Raw genomic sequence first — 16,724 nt, 5'->3', positions numbered from 1 at the left:
TGGGCTTCTCATGGGCATCTGGTTGGCTACTGTTGGATAAGAATGGTGGACTATATGGGCCCTTGGGCTGATCCAGCAGGGCTCGTCTTATATAGGGTTGTGGAGTCATTTGAATGCCCCCTACAGTTCTCTTGTACTTAGGGGTGTCCAGATAACTCCTTGCCTGTATACACATACTTACTTGCCAGCTTCCTTATGTGCTCTTATGCAGAATAACACTGTATAACACTGTATAAGTGTTGAGAAAGAATAACACTGTATAAGTGTTGAGAAACCCTCAGCAGTTTAGGGCTTGGTCACTTGCCTCTCACCACTCCAAGAAGCAAAAATCCCATCACCAATGAACAATGCAGGTAAGATTCAAATGTCACTCAGCTGTGATACTGGGCCAGGTCTCCCTTTGTGATACAAATTATCAATAGGCTTTGGTGAGAAGCAGCATGAAGTGCAGTGGAAGTTTCTTCATTCTTCCCTAATGAAGGGTGGAGAGGGGTGGATCCAATTACTCAGCACAGCCAAATGAAAACAGCACATGCAATTAATTTGCCACAAATAAGTTACACTTCAAACCACTGTAAAGTGTTAAACACTTTATCACTGAGAGTTGATGTGCCATGGAAAATCAAGGTTTTGTCTTTCACAGTGGCGTAGCGTGGGGGGTGCAGGGGGGGCCGGCCGCACCGGGCGCAACATCTGGGGGGGCGCTCGCCGCCTCCGGAGTCGCCGAAGAGCCTCGGGCACAGGCTGTAGCAGAGCCCCATGTCTCGCGGAACCGACGAGCTGGCAGTGGCTCTCAGCGCTCGCCACGGTCCCCGCGCGTCAGGGCCGCGGAGGGCGCACCAGGCAGCCCCTCCTCACAGCCCCGCTGCCGCCGCCGCCGCTGCAGCTGCTGGGCCATGTTGCATTTTCCTCGCCTCTCTGCCCTCCTCCTCCTCCAGGCAAGCGGTGTCGTTTGGGCGGCAGCACCAGCGGCAACTCGCCTCAGATCACCTGACACGGACCCCCCCCCGCCGCCGCCGTGGCTACCTTACCGTAAATACCCCAGCCCAGGCAGCAGCAAGAAGAAGCTGGCAGCAGCGGCAGGTTAGGGGTTAGGGGGCGCAAATTACTTGCCTTGCCCCGGGTGCTGACAACCCACACTACGCCGCTGGTCTTTCACAAAAGACCAAAAAACCAACCCTACGGAAATATATTAAGGATTCTATAAGTTGCAGTTCTTGACTGTAAAACAGTCATTTGATTAAAAACAAAAGAATATATAAAGGGCTGTCACATGGAGGATGGAACAAGCTTGTTTTCTCCTGCTCTGGAGGGTAGGACCCAGACCAATGGCTTCAAGTTACAAGAAATGAGATTCTGGCTTGACATCAGAAAGAGCTTTCTGACAGGAAGAGCTGTATGACTGTGGAATGGACTCCCTCAGAAAGTGGTGGCCCTGGCAGACCTTGAGGCCCTGGGCAACACCAAAATTCAATGCTCCCAACTTCTTGCCTTCCAATCTACATAATAGTTGTGGTGCCCCCTGCAGCACCTCCAAGGCTCTGCGTCCAGTGCAACCAAACCAGTCGCACTCCCCTAAATCTACCTCTGGTGGTGGACTCTCCTTTCTTGGAGGTTTTAAAGCAGAGGTTGGGTGACCGTCTGTCATGGATGCTTCAGCTGAGATTCCTGCATTGCAGGAGGTTGGATTAGATGACCCTCAGGATTCGTTCCAACTCTACAGCTCTATAATTCTATGAAAAACAAAATATTAAGGAAACATCAAAATGACGTTTCTTCTTCTTCTAGGAGGCAGCGAAGTGGACAGAACCAAATCAGATAAAGCAGGACTGGAGAGGAGAAGACTTTCTTATTCTTCTGAAGTTTGGCCTGCTGTAGCTCAATAGTAGATCACATGCCCTTCTCTAGGTTTCCCCAGCTATTCAGATGAGGTGGCTGGCAGTCAAGGAAATGGTCTTCTCAGTGGTGCTGCCCCATGTATGGAATGCCCTCTCCAGAGAGGCTTACTTGGTGCCCATGCTGTGCAAATGCTTTGAATTAGGTAGTTTGTGGAGTGACTGATGTGAAAAAGGGGAAAAAAGTAGATGCCTGTCGTCCCAGACTTATGACTTTCACTGCCATGGCTACTATGGCATCCTGACCTTAGCAAGCCCAGCCTGCCTACTAAGCAAATCCCCTTTCTGTCCCCTTGCTTAAGGCAGTCCAGACCCAAGAACGGCTGAATCTGCCCCAACCACTACCTGGATGTATTGCTTAGCTGGTACCTGTACTAGCATTTGACGCTTGATGCACATAACAGTGCATGGACGAAGTACCTTTTAAATGCTACAGCAACTACATGAAGCAAGCAAATCTCTACATTAAGTCACCTCTGTGTGCTAAATCAGGCCTGGGAAAGGGAGAACACAAGACATGTAACATTCTGATTTGACCCTTCAGGAGCAGAGAGCCGGGAGGCAGCCATACTTTTTTAAAAAAAAGCATAAAGCCTCTTCTTGATCCTCCCTTCCTACACAAAGCAAACACTTTCCTCCACCCGTTTTGTTGCCTCCTCCTCTGTCAATAGCGGCAGAGAGCTTCCTGTTCCACTTAAGCTTCCCTTAATGGGACAGAGGCTGCCTTGATTGCTTTGTTCTCAGCCACATCCCCCTGGCAAGCCATCACTTAAAGATACTTCACTGAAGGCTCCTGACTGAACTCTCAATGATCAGGAGCCTCCTGCCTCTGTGAGTGTTGCCTTGCAGTAAGACTTCCCGTGTCTTTCCGGGATGAGGATGCAATTAAGGAGAAAAACTTGAGTGTGGTAATTAAGCGGAGCATCTCTGACTAAAACCAGTGGGCAAAACGGTTTGGAGCGGGAGCATGTTGCTCACCCGGAGGTGCTCTGTCTGTAGCAGGAAGATCGGTGCCTGTTGGATGGCTGGGGCGGAGAGCTGATAAGGAAGGCAGAGCAGAATTAGTGGGGTCGAAATGAGCAGAGAGCCTGAATACTTGGCAGAGCATAAAATGACCTACAGGAATGTATCAGTGTGGTGGGGTGGAAGAATGAAACACCATGAAATCAGAGCCAGCTTGCTGCAGTCTCAAAGCTGGAAAAATTGTTATGTTCAAGGGTGGGGTGTCAACAGACAGGTACATATGCCAGGAGCCAGAGTCAGGAGTAAGTCTGCAATAAAAAACACAGGTGTCAGTGAAGTTACCTTTTTTTCAAAGAAGCAAAACACTGCAGGCCTAGTGGTCACAGGAACCCTTCCCATTAGGCCTTGCCCCAATGAAGCAGTTGTGAAGACTGAAGTTTCCTGCCTTCCCTTCTCTCTAAGGCTCCTCCCCCAGTTCCTCCTCCCCCAGGTAAAAGTGTAACTGTTTTTCATAACATTCTGCAAACAGAAGCAGAATGTGTTTAAGAACCTGGGCACATGTCCTTAATAGCTAGCTGTAATCATGGCCACTGCATTTATAAGACTCTGTTTCGTTTTTGGATCCCTGGGAATGGGAATGAGAGGTGAAAAGTGGGGGAAACCCTCACCAGATTCAGTCAGATACAGTTGCAAGGATATCTTGTGAGCCTCTCTTTTGGTGTGTTCCAAGGCTGTCAGGAAGGATTTCGCTCCCCAGAAACAATCTTTATTTCCCTCCATTTCCTCCGAGGGAATCAAAGGCTGAGAGACAGGATGCTGGCTTGTGTGCGGATGTAGCCCAGTCCAATTTCCCCAGGAAAAAGGCTCGCTGAATGGATTTTGTTCATAAGCAGGGTTTGAGGGCCAACTTGGATGATACAGAAAATGCATGATTGCATTTGCAAAATGTTAATAAAAGCAACAGTGTGACGGACCCTGATCTGGAGCAGGACTGTGCTGCAAGGGAAGAAAGCGTTTACTCTCCCAGCACTGTTTTCCCAATGAGCTTCACTCCTTCTTCTGTATCAAGCTGCTGTTTGTAATTTGCACTGATCACAGCTCCTGTCCCCAGGGACAAAGAGTAGCTTTGGGAGATGTGCTGGTCAGTGTCCACATGGTCATGGTCTCGATTCCTTTTTTTTTTTTAAGTAAAGCCATGCAAATATGATCATCATGTATAATCATGATGTGAGCAAGGATCTGCCACCACCATCCCAACAGCTTGGTTAGATGAGATGCAGTGAGATTTAGATTAAATTTAATATATGCCACCTCCCCATTAAAAATGGCACTCTACATAGCCATTGGCACTCATACTTGCTAGTGAGGACATGGGCCTTTCACTTATAGTGAGCTAAGGCTTACTAGTTTGATTCATCTGAAGTTCTAGCTCGGCAAGCACTTTCTTGTGGCACAGATGTGGTGGACTGTGAAGGTGATCGGTGGCAGGGAATGAGAACCTGGAACGCTCCAGGTCTGGTTTGGGCTACACCTCTCAACACCTCTGAATACTGGCCATGTCGAAATCCAGCAGCATCGGAAGAGTCAGAGTTTCCACATCTCTGTGAAATGGGAAGAACACAAAAACATAAGAAGATTCTACTGGACCAGGCCATTGATTTTCCACCAACCAGGTGCCAGTCAGGGTGTTCCTAAGAAGAAAGCTCTGACTCCCCCCCCCCTTTTTTTTAATGTAACATGTAAAGCAGCAGATGGATGAGAGAGTCTGCTGTTAAGTGCATTCATCCCACATAATTGTGCTCCTATCCTTAGGCTTCCAGTTTTCAAGACCTAAGCAAATATCTGTACTTGAAGTTTGCCCACTGTGCTGCAGAAGATCAGGGACTCGTGGCAAAAATGTGATTTTTAAAAATTAAGTCATCCAACATAACCAAGTATGTCTTTATAAAAGACCTCAAGTTGGCTCCAAAGGCACCAGGCCAAAGGCCAAATGCTTGAAACTACCCAAGCAATGTAGTAATTATCTTAAAAGGCTGGTCCTCAAGGGACCTAGAATTTAGGGATTAAGTAGGCAGCAAACACTGAGAATCTGGATACTTCCTGAGTATTATTTATGTAGCTGACCTGCCCCTGATAATTTTAGCTGAAGTTCTTAACTATGCAGAGCTGCAGTTCAAGCTGCCTGTGGGATAATAGTACTTATGTACATATATTGCAGAAGGGGCAATGTCAGTGAATGCACCATAGCTGTATGAGGCAGAGCCTGCCCCTAACATTAGACAGGGCTAGGTGTGCTACATGGCCTGCCCTAGACATCCCTAAGCTAGCCTGCTGCCTTCGAGTGCAGTGGAGGACTCTATCCCATGACAAGTGTTGAACTACTATTAAATGGCCTCTCCAATCAGCTTCCATACCTAGAATTGGAGGGAGAGACACTGTCTTGTCCTTTACCCCAGGCAGCAAAAATATCTTGGGCAGTGAATAGAATAGAGAAAAGACAAGATCATCTTGTGATCTTCACAAGGGTTCGGTGCCGAGGGCCTTCTGGCGGTTCCCACACTGCGAGAAGTGAAGTTACAGCGAACCTTTGAAGGTGACTCGGAAACTGCAATTAATCCAGAAAGCGGCAGCTAGACTGGTGCCTGGGAGTGGCCACTGGGACCATATAACACTGGTCCTGAGAGACCTGCATTGGCTCCCAGTACATTTCTGAGCACAATTCAAAGTGTTGGTGCTGACCTTTAAAGCCCTAAATGGCCTCGGTCCTGTATACCTGAAGGCATTTCACATCCCCAAATCAGAGATATGGTACCTGGGGCCCTCTAGATGTTATTGGACTTCCAATTCCCATCAGACCCAGCCATATGGTTGAGATGCAGGTCTGATGGGAACTGTAGTCCACCAACATCTGTAGGGTCAAGGGTTCCCTATGTGTGTCCCAAACAAAGTATATTCTCCCTACTCTTTCTTTTTAATATATTTTTATTAAATTTTTAACAAAAACAAAAAAACCTGAACAGTAACAAATACAATAAAAACTACAAACAAAGAAAAATATACACAAAAACAATGTTGAATCCATAAAATGGGATTCTCCGAACCCCATGACTCCCCCCCCCCCCCCGGTTCCTTAAATTTCCATTTCAGCTGCATATCATTTCTACTCTAAATTATTATTTTTTACCTCAGATTTCTAAAATTACAAGTATTTTTAAAATCTTGCCAATGTATTAACCTGTTTACAATACTTTTGCAAATACATAATAAACATTTCCCATTCTTTTTAAAATTCCTTCTCATCTTGATTTCTGAGCTTTCCAGTTAATTCTGCCATTTCAGCATAGTCCATTAACTTGGTTTGCTAAACTTCTTTGGTCGGGACTGCTTCCTCTTTCCATCTTATTTTCTCTACTCTTTCAAGGCCTTCTCCCCTTGACATTCCCACTTGAATTTGCAAAAGACCCAGTTCTCTCTGTCTAATGATGATACAATTTTGTTCTCTCTTCATCATCCATCTGTATCAGTAGAAGTTATTCTGATATAGTTATATAAGTATTTTTAGTATTTAGTATTTCAGGATACCCTGGGTCTTGTAGTAGACTGGAAAGTGCAGCAAAGGAACTTGAAAATTAGGCTTTACATCTCTCAGGCATCTTGTACACCCATATTCTTATTCCTAAGAATCCTGGCCTGACCATAACCACACGTTCAAATTTCTGTGAGACTTTATTCTAACCCTTGTTAGTGGTCAAATTCAAGGTGAAAATCCACACCTAGCTCACACCGCTACTTCCTTTGCCTCCTGACATGCACCAGGAGGGGGCAACCTGAGCTATCCCCATTAATAGGAAAAAAGCCTAGACTGGGAGAATTAGCATATGAGATAATGTTTCTTTCTGAAATCCCCAAATATCCCTATCCTGGGATTTAACATCATGGGCAGCCCATATTGACTCTTGAGCTGTGGCATCTCATTTCTAGAACAGCAGGCAAACACACCCGACTTTGCATAAATACAATGCAGGCAGCTCTAGTTGCTTACAAGCCAGATAATCGTCTTAGCTTCATAGTAACAATAGAGGAATTTTCCTGGTTGGCAGAGGCACCAATTGCTTGCAAAACATAGTTCTGACTCCTACCATGTGGAGGAAGGCTTCTTGGGCCATTGCTGAGTTTATTTCAACTGCATGGTATTACAGGCACAGAAGCCCCCTCTGGCAGAAAGGTGGCCAGTCTATTTGTAAGCATCTGGCATTGCCACTGGATTTCACCCAAAGTAGTGCTAATTTGAAAGATTCCCCTTCTAGCAAAATTTCTATGGGGAACGAGTTCTGACAATGAAATTTCACAAGGCAGTCAGATTGAATTTCCCAGGTGTCAAAAAAGGTTATTTATATATGCCACTACTGCAGCCTGTGTTTTATTAGCCCCAAAATGGAAAACGAGTGAGGTCCCAACCAAAGAAGAGGGGCAACTTAAGTTGACAGAATATGCACAGCTTGCAAACATCTAGAATAAGAGAACAAGAAGAACATACGTTTAGAGAAGACTGGAAAACGTTTATTGAATATATGGGAAATAATTGTTTACAGTTGAAAACATTGGTAGCGTTAAGATAAATTCAGCAGTGTAAATAAGTTTTGATGGATGCAAAAATGGAATACTGATTGGTATAGTTTTTGTAAAATACGCAGTGATTTATGACATGTAAAACGACCCATGGAAAGAGAAGAAGGGAAGTCATTGATATTTTAAGGATGTAAAAACGAGTGCTTTAAATTGTAAAACAGAAAATTAAATAATAAAAAATTATATGTAATGACATTTAATTAAGCACTTTCACACCCCACGTCAGCAAAATGGCCACCCAGAAGTGGCCAGTAGTCTCTGAACATTGGCATGCACACAGCAAACTTCATTAGGTTGAGTGGGTCATGCCATATCTCCTGTAAACCCACCTATGTAAAATGTTCAACTATTTCGTACATCTGCTGAGCTTTGCAGCAGGCCTCATGAACTGGGAATGCCCACACAATACTAGAAGCTGGCTTATAAGTAGGGCAACATTTTGTAATGGAGTTCCTGGTAAGGAGTATGCTGTGGTCAAGACTTGGCTTTATTAATATTCCCAGTGTTGTCCTCCTTTCTCCTTTTTCCATGCTCCATTCCACTGGGGCCCTCTAGGAACAAAGGTCCAAAAAATGAAGCAACTGTATCTTGTAAGGATACAACAGGACCCTTAAGGCCTATCTACACTACAGACCTACATATCAGTTTTATTTCCATTACCTATCACATTTTACACCAAAGAATTCACAGAATTGTATGACTGTAGTGAGAAAGTGAAGATCCCAAACCTTGGCCCACAGAACTACAGTTCCCAGGATTCTGTTTACCAAGGAACAACTGTTAAGCCAGTGATTCCTCAAAGCTGAAACACACAAACCAATGTCTCTCTGCAGATACTGCTTTCCATTGCTCCCTGTGGTGTTGCTTCCACATGGCAAGATGTTTTTCTGTAATGTTCGGCCATTCTGTTTTTCTGCCCTTTTAAAAACTACCAAAACGTGGGCTGGCAGCAGTGCCCGATTTATGTATAGGCTAAGTAGGCTGAAGCCTAGGGCCTCTAAATCTAGGGGGCCTCGCCAGCCTGCCCTCTTCCCAGCGGGAAGTCTCCCCTCTCCCAAAATTGCAAACCCAAGACTTTATGCAAGGGCAGGGCAACTCAGGCCCAGCAACTATGAGACACAGGGCTGGCAAGTTGGGCCCAATTTGAAGCATTGGGGCCCAACTTGATTTTTTTTTTTTTTTTTGTAGGGCCCCAGTTCACAGCCAAAGTCTGCAAAATCTTAAAGATATACAGTGGTACTTCGGGTTAAGAACTTAATTCGTTCCGGAGGTCCATACTTAACCTGAAACTGTTCTTAACCTGAAGCACCACTTTAGCTAATGGGGCCTCCTGCTCAGGGACGCGGACTTATAAAAAATATTGGGGGGGCCCGGGAAAGCTCATGAATAATAAATAAGCTCATGAATATGCAAATAAAGTGGCGCCGCCTCCTCGTGAGCGAATAGGGGAGAGCGTGCTGCGCCTATTAATCAGCTCCAAAGGAAATTGGGTGGAGCTTTTGCTTGGGAGGGAGGGCAGGAGGCATGCAGCCCGCCCCCCCTGTGCATTTTGGGCTGGGGGAGGGGCGGCGATGGCGCTCTGCTGGAGGGGCGCCGGAGATTATTGGGGGGGCGGAGCCCCCCCAAACGAATTTTTGAGGGGGCTCGGGCCCCCTCAAGCCCCATGGAGTCGGCGCCTATGCTCCTGCTGCTGCTGCGTCTCCGCCGCATGATTTCTGTTCTCATCCTGAAGCAAAGTTCTTAACCCGAGGTACTATTTCTGGGTTAGCAGAGTCTGTAACCTGAAGCGAATGTAACCTGAGGTACCACTGTACCGGTAAATAAAATCCATCTAGATTGCCTTGGTGCCCGCGGGGCCCAATTGGTCCAATTGCCTTAAGGCCAACGCTGATGAGACTGTGCAGGGGCTGGACTGACAAGCCCTGCACCTTCTAGGTCCCTGGTGTCACTATTCAGAGTATAGACTCAATGACTTATTATGGAAATAAAGGGGGGGCACTTACTGGAAATCAGTTTTGTCACTTCTTCCCCCCACAAAAAACAAACAAACTCTGGGACGATGAGCCCAGCCACCTTTTATTCACAGTTGCATAAGCACTACACTACAGCATGGCCATAAACCTGTACGTATACACCCAATATGTACCAATGGAGATGTATGTCCAGCAGTATCAAGTTACAGGAAAACTGGTGCTATTAACAGTAATCCTTCTAGTGGGTTAATTGGTTCGGCAACTTCCATGCACACGTGTGTTGCTAATTATTTCCCCAAAGAGTTAAATGATAACTAATCAGAGGCAGCTACAAGTTGCAAATGGCAACAAAATATCTGTACAAGGAAGAGGAGCAGGTTTGCTCAGGTGAGTTGCAGGTAGAAATACTGTTTGTAATGAAGTGAGAGCAGTAGTTTACTTGCTCGAATTAACAAATAAGAAAATTTTGAGAATTTAAATGCTAGATTAAAATTTATTCATTGAGAAGCGGATTGTAAGAAAAACATTGGGGCCTAATAGTAGAGTGTCTGGTATCTGGTGGGCAATCTCATCCTTTGTTTCCACACTGTGGCTGCAGACCAAATCACCTGTCAGGACAGTTATGAGATTCAGGTGAGGGTCAGATGCCTTGTCAATCCCAGCAGGTTATATAAGAGGACGACCATCCCGGCCAGGCCTTTGTCCTGGCCGCAGCATGAGGCTCTTGGATGTCTGTCTCCCACATGCCTCCATCAGCTGCCATGATTACTCCCCCACTATTCCTTCCAGTCTGCTTATCTGCACCCTTAACTCTGTATTTTGGTGCCAAGGAACTGCAGGTGAGTCCAGTTCCCAGGCAGGAAAGTCTGTCTTTCACACTTCACAGAGCCCTGTTGGTGCCTGCAGCATGCACTGTAAATTGCCCACCAGCAGAGAGTGGCCTTGGGGACCAGGGAAGGCAGCAGTGGGAAGGGATCCAGAACTACCTGTAGAAGGCAGGAGGCCAGGCTGCAGGTTGGTAACTAGACCTCATCCTGAGGGAAAATAAGTACAGGGATCATTTCAGGGTCAGAGGAACTCCGTTTTGTCTTATTTTATTTGTGTCTGGTGGTGTTTTCCTTTTCTGTGTTTAAATTACCGGTAAAATACATTTTGTGTTTCAAATCCTGTTACTTGTAGATATTCAAGAAAACATTTGTTCTTTGTTTAAAAGCCCAGTCTGGTGCTGTGACCACGGAGTCTCCCCTGCTCTGCCTACTACCAGTGCCTTAAGAAGGGTCCTGGGAGGGAAAAAGCCCAAAAATGTACTGGTGCCAACTCTCCAGGAGAAACCCAAAGTTAGGGATTTCATCTCCAAACCCCAGGAGTCAGCCAGAGGGGTCTCACTGCCCCTCAAGAAAGGCATAGGGAAGTCAGTGAGTGGTGGCAGGTACTGAAGAGTGACAGAAGCCCATGTTTATCCAGCTGAAGATTAATTTTTATTTTTATTTTTAGATTCTAATTGAAAGATGAGTAAAAGGTTTGAAAGTGGTGCTAGCAAGCAGAAGAGACAGAGACTCGGAAATGCTATCCAATCAAGGCTTTCATGCATCAACCACTCATTGAAGCAACAAGAGCTGACAGATCACTCTTTAAATCAGCTGTGGATTGCTGCCTTGATGCAGTGAACTGTTTTGGCATTATCAATGAATTTTATTCTTTCTTTTCATCCTCCTCAAAGAGATGGGCAGTTCTAAAACCATTTTTGCCACCTCAGTCTAAAGTGCCGAAATATTTGTCAGACACTAGGTGGGATGCACACGCAAAAGCCATAGAAGCTGTTTTGGAAAGTTACAGTTCTATCACTGATGCCCTCAGTCATTTGTACTCTGACGTTAATGGGAACCGGAAACCAGGCTCCAAGCTAACAATCTTTTGCAGAAAATGGAAGAACTGGAATTTGTGTTTATGCTGCATTTTTGGACCCATGTGCTAGGTCAGCAAAGCCCTTCAGAAATCAGACCTGTTTTTGAGTTCTTGTGCAAGTTTGTACAGTTCACTTCTGGATTTTTTAAGGAAAAGTAGAGATGATTTTGATGAGCTTGAGAAACAAGCAAAAGCCACCTTGCCAAATGTCAACTACAAAACAAGGAAACAGAGTGAGGGAACAGCAAAGAAATAACAGAAGTGAACCTGATGCCTTAGATGCACTTCCAAGAGATAGGTTTAGGATAAAATCCTTTATTCCTATATTAGATGCACTTGAAGCCAATTTAAAAATAAGAAGTACTGTGTACAGTGATGTTGCCATTCTTGCTAATTTGACAGCATCTAAGCAAGAAATTAAGGTGTTGAACTGTTGACCTGAAACTTACTAATGAACTTTTCACCTGTATGTGACACAAAGGCATAGGCTTACAGCAGAGCACTCTTTCATACAGACCTTTATCAAATTATATACAAGGAAAAAATTCAGATAGCCTTTCCTAATGTGGAAGCAATCTTGCAGCTATTTCTTACCTTTATGGTCACTAACTACTCAGGAGAGAGGAGTATTTCAGGACTCAAAAGAATTAAAAATTAATTAAGGGCCACAATGTCTCAAGACAGGTTGTCTGCACTGGGCATTCTGTACATTGAAAGTAACAAACTTAGACAAACAAATTTTGATGAAATTTTGGATGATTTTGCTATGAGGAAGGCTAGGGGAAAAAAAAACATTTTAGCCTTACTGTATTTGATGGTTGTAGTTTACTTCTTAAGATGTATTTTAAAACTGACTTTTTAATGACAACATAAAGTAGAATCTAAAAGTGCCACACTGTCAGGTAATCATGATCATATTATTTTTACTTTCCAGGCAATATAATTTGTAAACTCAATGTGATTACATTACAACTTCATTTTCTTAAAAAATAATGCTTATTCTACAAAAGGTTTACAAAGTTCAGTTATTGCAAAAGTTTTTCAGTGTTACTTTTATGCATTTTTTTAAAAAATCACTATGGCATTTAACAATAACATCTTATGTCCTTTAGAGGAGAAATTGTGAATTGCAGAATTTTAAATGCCCACCATCATCCTTGGCTTCACTCAGTTTTGTTTATAACACTCTTCCATTTTCTTCTAGTCGTGAGGGGGATGGGGAGGGGCCTCACAAGTGGAGTAACCCAGGGCCTCTCTTCATCTAAATCTGGCCCTGGCTGGCAGTAGCATAAAGTCCCCTCCACAGCAAGTTGCTGGAGATAAATTGATTCTTTCACCACAGGGATCAATTGAAAGCAGATTCTCCAAGTGTCCCTATTTTATTTTCCAGGGACGTCCCTGATTTAGAGAAGGTGTCCCAGTTTCTGATTTGATCCCGGAACATCCCGCTTTTCTTTAGGATGTCCCTATTGTCATTGGAGAAATGTTGGAGGGTATAGAATTATCCGGCCCCTGAGCCATCTGAAGGCAATCCTGTATAGGGAAGTTTTTTTTAAAATGTTTAATGTTTTATTATGTTTTTATATATATTGGAAGCTGCCCAGAGTGGCTGGGGCAACCCAGTAAGATGTATGGGGTATAAACAGTAAAATTATCATTATGGAAAGGGATGTCCCTATTTTTAATGGGAGAAATGTTGGAGGGTAATTAAAGTGGCTTCATACAGCCTGTTTCTACCATGAGACTGAAAGCTACTATGGATTGTCCTGCTACTACCACCAATTGTACAAAGCATATTATGTCCATGACCTTGTTAGTCTTATTTCCAAACGGTCACATCATATTGCATGGATAAATGCTAGAGTTTACAGTTTCAAAAATGGGAAGTTGACTACAAAGGATTAGTAATAGTAGTAGATGGTTTTGAATTTGAAGAAATCAGCAGATTTTGAATTTAGGGTAAATTTAGTTCCAGATTTGGTTTTGTCTTCATAAACATTCACATATCCAAAATTGTAAAGCGTGCTGAGTTTGCTTGCATGCAGAGCCATCTTTCCCATAGGGCTTAGTGGTGCATTGCGCCAGGGAGCCGGCCTCTCAGGGGCACCCCAGTGAGTGGGGGAGCTGTGAGGCTTTGGCGGCGGCTTCCCCTTCCCCTGCACGTCCACCAGCTGCGTACCATCAACCATATGGCTGGCGAGCATGCAGCTTCCCTCCCAAGCCTCTGTGGGGATTGCTCTCCCACAGCAGCATGGGGGAGAGTTGCACCCATGGCTGGCAGTGTGCAGCTTTGCCCCCCCATCCATGGTAATTTGGGGGTGCTGGGCGGATAGTTGCACCCCGCTGCCGCATCTGCTAAAGACGGACCTGCTTACATGCAGAAAGTGAAAGTAAAGAACACTATATATCAAAATTAGGTATAAAGGCATTCAGCTCCCTAGCGCTTTTTTACTAATACTCATTTCCTGATCACCCTCTAGTCATTGAAAGCAGCCCTTCTTGGATGTAATCATTCAAATAAATTCCATCTCGGGCTTTTGCTCTATCTTCTCTTTGCAGGATCAAACGCTTTACAAAGCAATCCTTTTCTCGCCCCAGGGACTAAACCTTGGCTACTCACCTCCTGCCATGCCAGTGACATCTCTTTGGAAAAAATAACAGCACACATGCAAAGTGCACTGCTTTTATGAGCACTCCTGTTATTGCTTGCTGAGCTTTTTTCCTGAAATAAGCATTGTTTAGCATCTGTCAATATTTCAAGCTGATCTATGCTAGCTATGTTCTTCCCATCTCACCCATTAAATGGAAACTTAACATGTTCTGATCCCAGAGCAACCCTTTGTAGAAGAGAGCGCAGGGAGCAGATAACAAGTCAGCTTCTTGGACAAAATGGAAGTGGAGTGGAAAGAACGTTTCATATCTAAATGCTGTCCTTGGAACAAGTGGTGTGGGCTGACTAAGAAACCATCACAGAGAAATTCTACCATCCTACCCATCAGTTGTAACTTTTTCAGCAGGGAAGGGTCACACAGAGGCAAGTGTAAGATGTGTGGCCCTCACATTTATGATGTTGGCTGAACATTCATCAGTGTGTATGTGTGCATACATGTGGTCAGATAGCTCCCACAAATCTCTCTTTGGTGATCACTCGTAGCTGAGTAAGATTGTCTCCCATAAACGGTTTTAACAATGAGTCCGTGACTGTGGAGGCCAATTCTGGATCCACACATCCTTCCACAGTGGGGACATTGGTTTCTGGGTGAGAGTTGATCACAGTGTGATTTGCCAAGCACGCCTTCCTCTTAACACGCTTCTCCCTTGTGTCCTGAGTTTGTGTGTCTTCAAAGCCCATGACACCTTTGGTAAAGGCTGTTCTCCAGTTGGAGCTCCCACAAATACCAACCCCACAGTAGGGTAGAAGCACAACTGACAGTGGCAAGATGGTCCCAGAAAGCTCATGCAGCTTCCTCTCTGGTTCCTTTTTACCAACTGGTTAAGACAATTTAATTCCAACAGATTTTAACCCCCCCCCCCCGATAAGTACCTGATGTTTTAATTACATAGTTCCTTCCTTTGTTTTTATTTTCATTTTATTCATTGTATTGTTTTATGTGATCTTGTAATTTTGTCATAAATGTTGCATATAATATGTTCATATAAAAATAATTCACAATTATCTCTAGTCCAGTACAGCCAAAATTCATGTTTAGAAATATCATAATACACCCTGTCCTAGAATATGTCACTTCAAAATGCAGGCGGGGGTTCCATGTTTGACTGATCTTCCACATCCATTATTTTATGGCCTCCATAAATAGCACTCATTTGTTTATATGGAGGAAAGTAAAATGGGAGCAACACTGTGTGGAAGCAAAACCTGCCAATCTAGTAAGCTATTGACTCAATGACCCATCTCAATGGTATTACAGACCATAGATGTTTTCTTCTCTCCCTGTGAGATTCTGGACACTGCATGTAAGAGAGGCCCATGGCCTGGCCATTTGGCCTGCCATTTTTTAGGGGCCAGTTTTTAGGGGTTTTCGCTACAGAATGCTATGAAACGATTACAAAAGTTTGGCACCGGTTTTGGAGCGAATGGATGTTGGGTTTTTGGTGCCCCCGTGCCCCCCCCCCCGGCTTTGAGTGTCTATTGTTTAAGGGGCACTACAAAATGCGGGGTTTAGAAGCATAGATCACCAGTGTCAAAGCAATGATTCTTCAACATCAACTTCGTTGGACTGGTCATGTTGTTCGGATGCTTCCAAAGCAACTACTGAATTCCCAATTTAAGAATGGAAAGTGAAATACTGGTGGACAACAAAAGAGGTTTAAAGGCAAATCTTTAAAATTGTAGTACAGTGGATCTGTTCCAGAAGCCCCGCTGCAACCCGAAAATGACGCACACCAAAGCGCTGCATCTGCGCATGCACAGCATGATTTAGCGCTTCTGCGCATGTACAAGCAGTGAACCCAGAAATAACCTGGAATCCAGGTAACCTGGAAACCCAGAAATAACCCGGTACTTCCCGGTTTGCCGTGGATGCCAGTGGAGGGGGACGCAAAACAAGGTTTGACTGTATAAGCACAGATAACTGGTAAACACTGGCCTGCAAGCGCTCCAGTTGGAGAACAGCCTTTACCAAAGGTGTTGTGGACTTTTAAAGAAGCACAAACTCAGGGTGCAAAGGAGAAATGAGCTAGGAGGAAAACACATTTGGCAAACTCTCACCGTGATCAACTCCCACCTGATAACCTATGTCCCCACTGTGGAAGGACGTGTGGATCCATAATTGGCCTCCACAGTCACTTATGAATTCACTGTTAAGACCATTTTCATGGAAGACAACTTACTCGGCTACGAGTGATCACCACAGAAAGAAAGCCTATTGCTCTGTTTGTAGGGTGTTACAAAACGCTACAAAACGCAGAGTTTCGCTACAAAGCACTACAAAACGATTACAAAACTTTGGTACCAGTATTCAAGTGATGGGCCAACAGCAGCACAAGGGGGAAAGCTCAGCTAATTGTTTTATGTGTGGGCTCCATAGCATAGAGTCTATGATGAACGTCCATTTTTGCATCCGATTTGCAGCCACCCTGTAACATGTAACAGAGAAAGGTCTCTCTGTGTGTATCTCCGTCAATGCACAAAGGTTGCCTGCTCTTAAATAAATAATCCCATTAATGTTTCTCCGTGACATCTAACATCTATCAATCTGCCTTCTTCCTTTTTCACCCTCTTAGCTGCTCATTTTCCTAAAGCATTGTCCATTTTAATGTCATGTCTAATCTCCGAATCCATCTGAGATGGTCAGTAGTTGGAAGATGAGGCCTATATAATTTGATGCTGCTTCTCATT

The sequence above is a fragment of the Podarcis muralis genome, chromosome 1 (assembly GCF_964188315.1).
Source record: "Podarcis muralis chromosome 1, rPodMur119.hap1.1, whole genome shotgun sequence".
NCBI lineage: Eukaryota > Metazoa > Chordata > Lepidosauria > Squamata > Lacertidae > Podarcis > Podarcis muralis.
This window is presented reverse-complemented; position numbering follows the sequence as displayed.